The 7,972-nt window shown below is 36.0% G+C and overlaps 1 long non-coding RNA gene across 1 annotated transcript; it reads left to right on the top strand.

The window, feature by feature from the left end:
* The first annotated feature begins 551 nt into the window (after positions 1 to 551).
* Positions 552 to 1,131, top strand: LOC131238580 (uncharacterized). Its single transcript, XR_009167945.1, has 2 exons — positions 552 to 615; positions 855 to 1,131. It is a non-coding gene; the product is annotated as an uncharacterized LOC131238580 (long non-coding RNA).
* Positions 1,132 to 7,972: the final 6,841 nt, after the last annotated feature.

The following is a 7,972-nucleotide window of genomic DNA, read 5'->3' on the forward strand; positions in this document are numbered from 1 at the left end:
GAGTTTGGCCTAACAATAATGGAAACTATGGATTTTTCGTGCAGTCAATGCCTGCATTTCCCCATTGCGCATTGCCCGAAAAAAAAGAAGAAAATCTATGGATAATTAAGGTCTAGAGCACACCGCCAAGTTTAATTATCATGCTTACCTTGTTAGGTGTTGCATGCTCTAGACCTAAACTATCCACAGATTTTTGTTCTTTTTTTGGGCAATGCGCCATAGTCAAGCTAAAGTGCAGTTTTGGGCATGATTGTCTCAAGCCTTTTTGCCAGTTGTTCATATGAATCTTTTATTTTCTTTCAGTGTCATGTTTGTTGGGGCTGTTGATTCCTAATCTTTGCCTTTCCATTTTTCTTTCCTTAGTAAAGCTTGAGTAATCTTCCAGGAAAAAAAGAAAGAAAACCTTTTATGCTAACACAAGTTGATGCTTTTTTAAAGTTTGTTCATTTACATTGCCATTGGCTTATTAGTTGTATGATTTTTTGTTATGCATTTTTCCCAGTAACTCTCACCTTATTCCATTTTCCACTTTGTTTAGTGGAGCTGAGGAGATTTGTTGCTATGCTTTGGAATGCTTCTATTCTCAGGTCATGCGCTGCTTTTACTTTGCTACAGGTAATTGCAACAACTTCACTTGTCCAATCTTTTCTTTGATTTTTTTTTTTCAAACAATGCGTGGCATTCGCAAAAATTAGTGGTTTGTTTCTTGTTAACAGAACACTATTCGTTGAGCTAATCTCCAACTCTTTGTGACATTATGAGATCATATTTCCCTTTTTGATTTCTTCATGCACTCAGAAAATTAGTTGGTTAATTGTTTTCACAATCGTTTAACGTGAGATTCATATTTTAAGGGACTGATCTCGTGTCGAAGAGGGTGCATCCAATAGGCAGATCGTCAGCCGTAGTTCTACAACTCATCGAGTCTACCCAAAACAAGGCCATAAACTCAACAAAGTGACTCGACTAAAGTCATGGGACTCATCCTAATCATTTTTTTCATCCAATAGGTATTTTCTCTTGCTTTAAACGTTGTTCTATAACAGTGTTTGTAATTATCATTTTCCTTCCTATAGTAGATAGCTGAACAAGATTCATCTCAATTTTTTGAATAGGATTCTTATTAAACAATCGTGTGAATTATTTTTTGAATGACCATCAGGTGTAAGATTCAAAATAAAAAAATCTGGTGATATTTATTTTATTCACAGATATTGTAGCGACGGACTAAATCCGTCGCTAATTTTTGAACAAGTAGGAAAATGACGGATTTGAGGTTCGTCGGTCTACTCATTAGCGACGGACCTTATCCGTCGCTAACATTTTTAATTATACCTGTTTTTAAAATTTTAGCGACGGATTTTTTATTTTTTGCGACGGATCTTATCCGTCTCTATTATGCGACGGACCTTATCCGTTGCAGATTAAACGACGGATATTATCCGTCGAAAAAAGAAAACGAACCAATAAACGGTGATGGACGAAATCCATCGTTTATTTGGTTTTCCGACGGATTTCGTCCGTCGTAAATTCACGATTTTGGCATAGTGAAGTGACTAAGAAAAGACACGGGGGATAGGGAGATGGTTTATGTTTTGTACGTGAAAAACAAGCTATTAGGCAAGGTCTCACCTTGAATGTAAAATGATAAAATTCCCTCCCCCACTAGTTGTGTTTGCACGTGTTGATAGATGACTTGAAACTTTAATGAATGGTTTGTGGATTGAGGGGTAACAGGGCATGTAAAAAAGGATATAAAATGTTTTGTGAAATTTTGAATTATTCTATTCAGAAAGTTGTATATAAGAAACAATGCATTCATTATTGAGCAACTAACTTGTTCAATATGATAGTTAACATTAGTTTAATATGATGGTTAACATTAAGTGTTACCCCTAGTGTGGGACATGGATAAATCCTCTTTCATACTCATTGTGTTGTAGCTTTCAACTTTCTCTCAAAGAAATGGTGCTATGGCATTTTCATCATCATATCACAACGTTGGCCTTCAAGCAAGTGGTGCTGCATTTGGTTATAGAATAGCTTATGCCTCATGGATCTTGAGAGCTAAGCATGACCAACAATCTGACCTATTCAGATTACCTCATCTCAAGTCAATATAAAAGTCGGTTTGAAAATTAAGTAGGCTATGTGTGCTTAGTCAAAGCTTATATCATATGTCATGTGATCAGGTCTAAGTGCAAAGCGAGGTCAGTTTGTTGTAATCCCTACATCAATTGTTGCTCTTAATTAGTGTTTAGCTCAAATTTGGTCAGCATGTTGTGCGTATGTGCCAAGGGTGCCAGAGCTGGACACGGCTAGAATTGAATCAAGCACTTATGACCCCAAGCACCAAAATAGATCAAGAGACCGAGTTGTGAACAGATTGCTTGTCTATCCAGCCACCAATTATATAAGATTAGACAATTTATGAAGGGGAGGGCTCATCCTTTTGATGAGTTCTTTTTGCCTTCAAGTGATAGGAGTTTCAATTAAGCATGTGATAGCTTCCACAATTCAACGATAACATTATAAATAGAAAGTATAACATGGCATAAGTTAAAAGTACTTTTATTAATATTTATAATAAACACTTACAATCAACTTTGATAGACACAACGATCTGTTCATCGCTTGATAAGAAACCAAGTTTCGTAGAGGAGTCGGTCGTGGTTGTAGACGACCATCTGTTCATTGCTCGATAAGAAATCAGACTTCGTAGTCGAGACAGTCATTAGGTGTGAGATGTCATCTGCTTGTTGTTTGGTGAGAAACTGAACTTCGTAGCAAGACGATTGGTGGAGGTTATATCTTTAACAATTTGTTCGAAGATCTAGCTAAGGGACTAGGCACATAACGAGAAAATTGGTGTGGTCGACAATTTATATGAGGACTTGGTGAGAACCAAGGACGTAACAAGATTGTTGATCATTTAATTGTCCGTTTGTTGCTTTCGTCGAGAAACTGAGCTTTGTAGCAAGACAGTTGATGAAATCACTTAGAACGTAACAAGAAAGTTCACTGCCTTATATTTGAGACTCTGAAAACTTCCTAATGATTTAATGGTATGATCTTAAATGTAGGGTGGAGAGATAAGTGATCTAATCTGCCCATGCCTTTTTACATCATTGTATTTGCTAGCTATGGAGGACTTAGACCAAAATTAAACTAAGGGCGTTTGTGAGGGACAAAATATGAATAGCGTTACACTATAGAGTAGAGTTGTGTTAGTGTGGGCCCCGAGATATTCACTTTTTAACTTTATTTAGAAACATATGAGAGGGTTACTGGCAAATAATATTAGGAATCGCTTCCCACAATTTTCACCTCAATTAATCAGTTAATAACAAATATGGCCAATTACATTATATCATTAGGATGACTCGTTACGATCTTTGTGTATTTAACCAGTCATTAAGCAAGCATGGCCAATTACATTTTTCCATTTATAATGAAGAGAATCCACACCAACTAGCCATGCGGTCATGCATACTCTTTCAAGCCATAATATGAACTCTAACATTTCTTGTTCCACTGCATGTTTGTATGATAGTTGCTCACTCTTATTTATTTAATCGTGTGATGCATGTTCCATGGTGATGCCCATCTTGATCTTCCATAACCTTTTTTCCATCAATCGTATCAACTGCAAATATCTTGCCTTAATCTTCGAACTACAAGTATATTGCCTGCCCTCTGAATTGCAAGTATCTTGCCCTGATCTCCCTTATAATGGTGTTGTTGCCACTAGTTGTATGATTAGATTGGGTGTAAACTAGTTTGTAAATCTTTAGCAAATCTTTATTGTTCCTCAACACACCATTGCTAACGTCCATTTTCCCACCTCACTATTGTCAACACCTTCCCCCAGATCATCCGATTCTTCATACTTGTGGACGTTGGGCTCACTCGGTTGCAAACTCATATTGCACAATAAGTCATTATTTTGTGCTACTGGAAAAGCTTTACATTCCCCACCATAATGTACATGTTTTATCCATGCCATCGATCCATTTTTCCAACAAATTTAGGGCATGAGCTTATAAATGAGGAAAATCCAAATCTCAGGTGGACCACACCATAGGAAAGAGTGGTGATCAAATGGCCACCATTAAAACCTTGTTGGGCTTAAAAAGTTTTGGATGAAGTTGATATGTTTACTTTCCCTTCATCCAGGTCTATGTGACCTAATCATCAGGTTAGATGGCAACTAAACATTACATTGGGCCCTAGGAAATTTTTAATGGTGGGTGTTCAATCACCATTGTTTCCTGTGGTGTAGTCCACTTGAGATCTCAATAGAGGAACCCAACCCACACATACGGTTTTTCCTTCCTTCCTGAACGTATGCTCTCACTTTCAATGTTGCTTTCCCCTTATCTAAACTTGATTCTCGCACATTAGCTTTTAGAAACGTGACTTGGCTGCGACCCCAAATTATCAATGTGGGTGAGACTTGATTGTATGGCCCACCTTGATGTAATCATTGTATATCCACATCGTCCATCTGTTTGTCCATCTTATTTTAGGATATGGTCACAAAATGAAGCACATACAAATTTTAGATGGACCACACCATAAGAAATAATGGTCATTAAATGCCCACCAATAAAAATTTCCTAGCATCCACTTTAATGTTTATTGATAATCCAACATGTTGGTAAGACCACATGGACCTTGATGAAAGGAAAGAAAAAAACAAATATTAACTTTATCCAAAACTTTTGTGGCCTGTGAAAGGTTTGTAATGGTCAATAATCACCGTTTCCTAAGTGTGGTCCCCCTAAAATTTCTCTCTTTATATTTTTTGAAATTGTTAATCGAGTGCCTTTAATTTGGTGTGGTGCAATTGGGTCAACTGAAGGTCCAGTTAGGATGATTAAAGCACGTAATGATGTTCCTGGTTGATCGAGGTCTGTTTTGGTCAACCGATGTAATCTGTTGATATCTTGGTTGACTGAAGGTGCGACTGATGGAATGCATAAGTTTTTTTTAGAAAGTATGGGTTTTGTTTCTAATCTTGTACCAGAGTATATAAGTGTGTCTTTAAGCTTAATTAGGGTAGAATGAGGAGCGCCTGCACAATTTATAGGGTTTTGAAAGGAAAAAACTTGGGTTTTCTATTTTATATTTTGTTTCATCTCTTGTAAGTCATTGTTCATAGTGGATTGATCATTGCTTTGTGCCATGGTTTTTTCCCGCAAGGATTTTCCACATAAAATGTGTTCTTTGTGTTTACTTGTTCTTTTGAGTTCTCTATTGCTTATTCGATTTGTTCTGAGGTTACTTCCTCTCCCATTAAGGGATTTCATCGACCAACAAGTGGTATCAAAGAGTATGTTGGGTTATCATATTGAATATGGAAACATGGCCTCGAGGAGATTGAATGTGTAGTTCAAGACAAAGAAGTTCATAAGTAAAAAATAATTTTGAATTATAGAGGTTGAAGATGAAAGCCCTCCTAATTCAGTAGGGGTTACAACATGCACTTCTTAAGAAAGTAAACTGTCCAAAAATTATGAAGGAAGAGGATTTGGATGAACTTGATCAGATGAATATTAACACAATTCAATTGTGCTTGACTAATGAAGACTTTTGTAATGTTATCGATGAGATGATTATTATAGGATTATGAACAAAGATAGAGAGAAACTACTGTTGGAAAACCCCAAGTGTAGTGCTACGAAGTAGTATATACTCATTAAGACCGAGGTTGATCCACATGGATTAGGAAGAACACTTATAGAACTAAATTCAAATTTAAGAATTTAAGGTTGATTTGCTCTAGAGAATTAAAAAAGTTGTAGAAATAATAATTAACTAAGGATGTAGGAATCCACTTATAATCAATCTACAACACTAGCTCATTGATTCAACTTTGATAACTAAATTGGAATCGAATAATGATTCCTTCCAATTAGAGAATAAAATAGCTAATTCAAATATAATTCACCAATAAATCATGAATTTCAATTGAATGATTCTCTCATGAAGAACAAAGTAATTGATCACAGTAAATCCAAAGCATCTATTGTACCCGTAGTTCAAAATAAATTAAGGGATTTTATGAATCACCACTTTCATAAAAACTAGCTAATTGATTGCAAAGAATTTTAAACATCCACTGTGCCCGGAGTCTATAATGGATCAAATGATTATACAATTCAATAACAATTCAAACCAATTTAATAAAAAATTCATCATTCAAACCAATGTATTAAATCAAATAGACTAGAACATTGTAAATTAACCAAAAGTTTCACCCACTAGATTTAACTAAGAGATTAGCCTACCTTAGTTATATCAAAAATAGAAAAACAGAAAGATAAACTAGAACTGGAAGAAGAAATTGAAGAAGGAAGGCACTACTGACAAAGCTCCGTCCTAGATCTCTCTCTCTCTCTCTCTCTCTCTCTCTCTCTCTCTCTCTCTCTCTCTCTCTCCAACCCTAGGATGTTGCTTATTCACGTCCCAAAGGCCTCCTTAAATTATAAATTTTCCACAGACTTTGTGAAATTCATGAACTTTCACACCCACCGCTTCTATCAATATGAGTCTTCGATAGGATCGAGTTCTATCAATGGTTGTCGATAAGATCGAAGGAGTGGTTCGATGGAATCAAGGAAGTGCAAAATAGTCCAACAACCAAACTTGAAAATCTATGAATTATTTGATAAAATCGAGTCCAATCAAAACCCATCAAGGGACTGTCGATGGAATCGAGTCCTATAAAAGAATCCTGAAAATTGCACTTTAATTCTTCAAAGCTTTAAATGTTGGATTTTCTTTATCTTCCATCCAAGATACTTGTTTCATTTGATCTTCAACACTTCACTTTTTCAAATACTCATCTTGATCTCTTTTCGGGCCTTAAAACTTTCATCTTAACTCGAATTTCATCTTAGACTTCAAATTCTTCTGCACATTGAAAATTCATCTAATCAAGTCATTTTCTCTTTCGAATGTAAGGGAAAAGGATGAAAAATAGGAGATAAATATGAAATATTTAACACTTAACATCTACATAACGAGTCGCTCACAAATCGTCTATATTTAATTAGATAGTTCTATATTCTGAAGATGGCAGAAGAGTTGAATCTCTCTAAGCATATTAACATCTTCAACAAACTGGTTTGTAAACTAACGAGCATAGAGGTGAAGATCGATGAAGAAGATAACACTATAATCTTGTTGGCGTCTCTCCTGGAGTCCTATGAGTATTTGGTCGATACTTTGTGCTATGGTAGGGATACCTTGGACGCTGAGACTGTTATCTTAGCCCTTAAGTCTACGCAATTGAAAAAAAATAATAGAGGCAAATGTACTTCTATGGATGTATTGTTTGCTCAAGGAAGGTAATTTGAGCTAGAGAAGGGAAAGTTGTGATCTGGATTCAAGTCGAAGGGCAAGGATAAGTTGAAGTATTAGAATTATAGAAGGATGGGACATGAAGAATGACTGATAAAATCCCAAAACCTATAAGGAGGAGAAATCAGATAATTTGTCAAAGGAAACCAATTCAGCATAATTTGATGAAAGGAAGAGTGGTTGTGACATATTGTCAGTGTTCAAGGTCAGTCACTTATATCATGAGTGAATTTTGGATACGGGGGCATCGACCATATGTGTTATCATCAGAGTTGGTTCAGCACATATAATGAGTATGATGGTGGCCTAGTTTTTTGGGCGACGATCATGCTTATAAGATGGTTAGAATTGGTTCAGTTCGCATCAGGATGTTTTATGGGTTGGAGCATACTTTGATCGATGTGAGACATGTTCCAGATTTAAAGAAGAATTTGATTTCTCTGGGAGCTCTAGATGCACTCAGGTGCAAATTCGTTGGCTATGAATGTATCCTGAAGGTTTATAAAGGGATGCTCACTTTATGAAGACATAAAGGAGCATAAACCTTTACAGGTTAATCAGAAATACTATATCGGGTGGAACTGCAATATCTATAATGGAGTCC

Source organism: Magnolia sinica, chromosome 3 (genome assembly GCF_029962835.1).
Source record: "Magnolia sinica isolate HGM2019 chromosome 3, MsV1, whole genome shotgun sequence".
Taxonomy (NCBI): domain Eukaryota; kingdom Viridiplantae; phylum Streptophyta; class Magnoliopsida; order Magnoliales; family Magnoliaceae; genus Magnolia; species Magnolia sinica.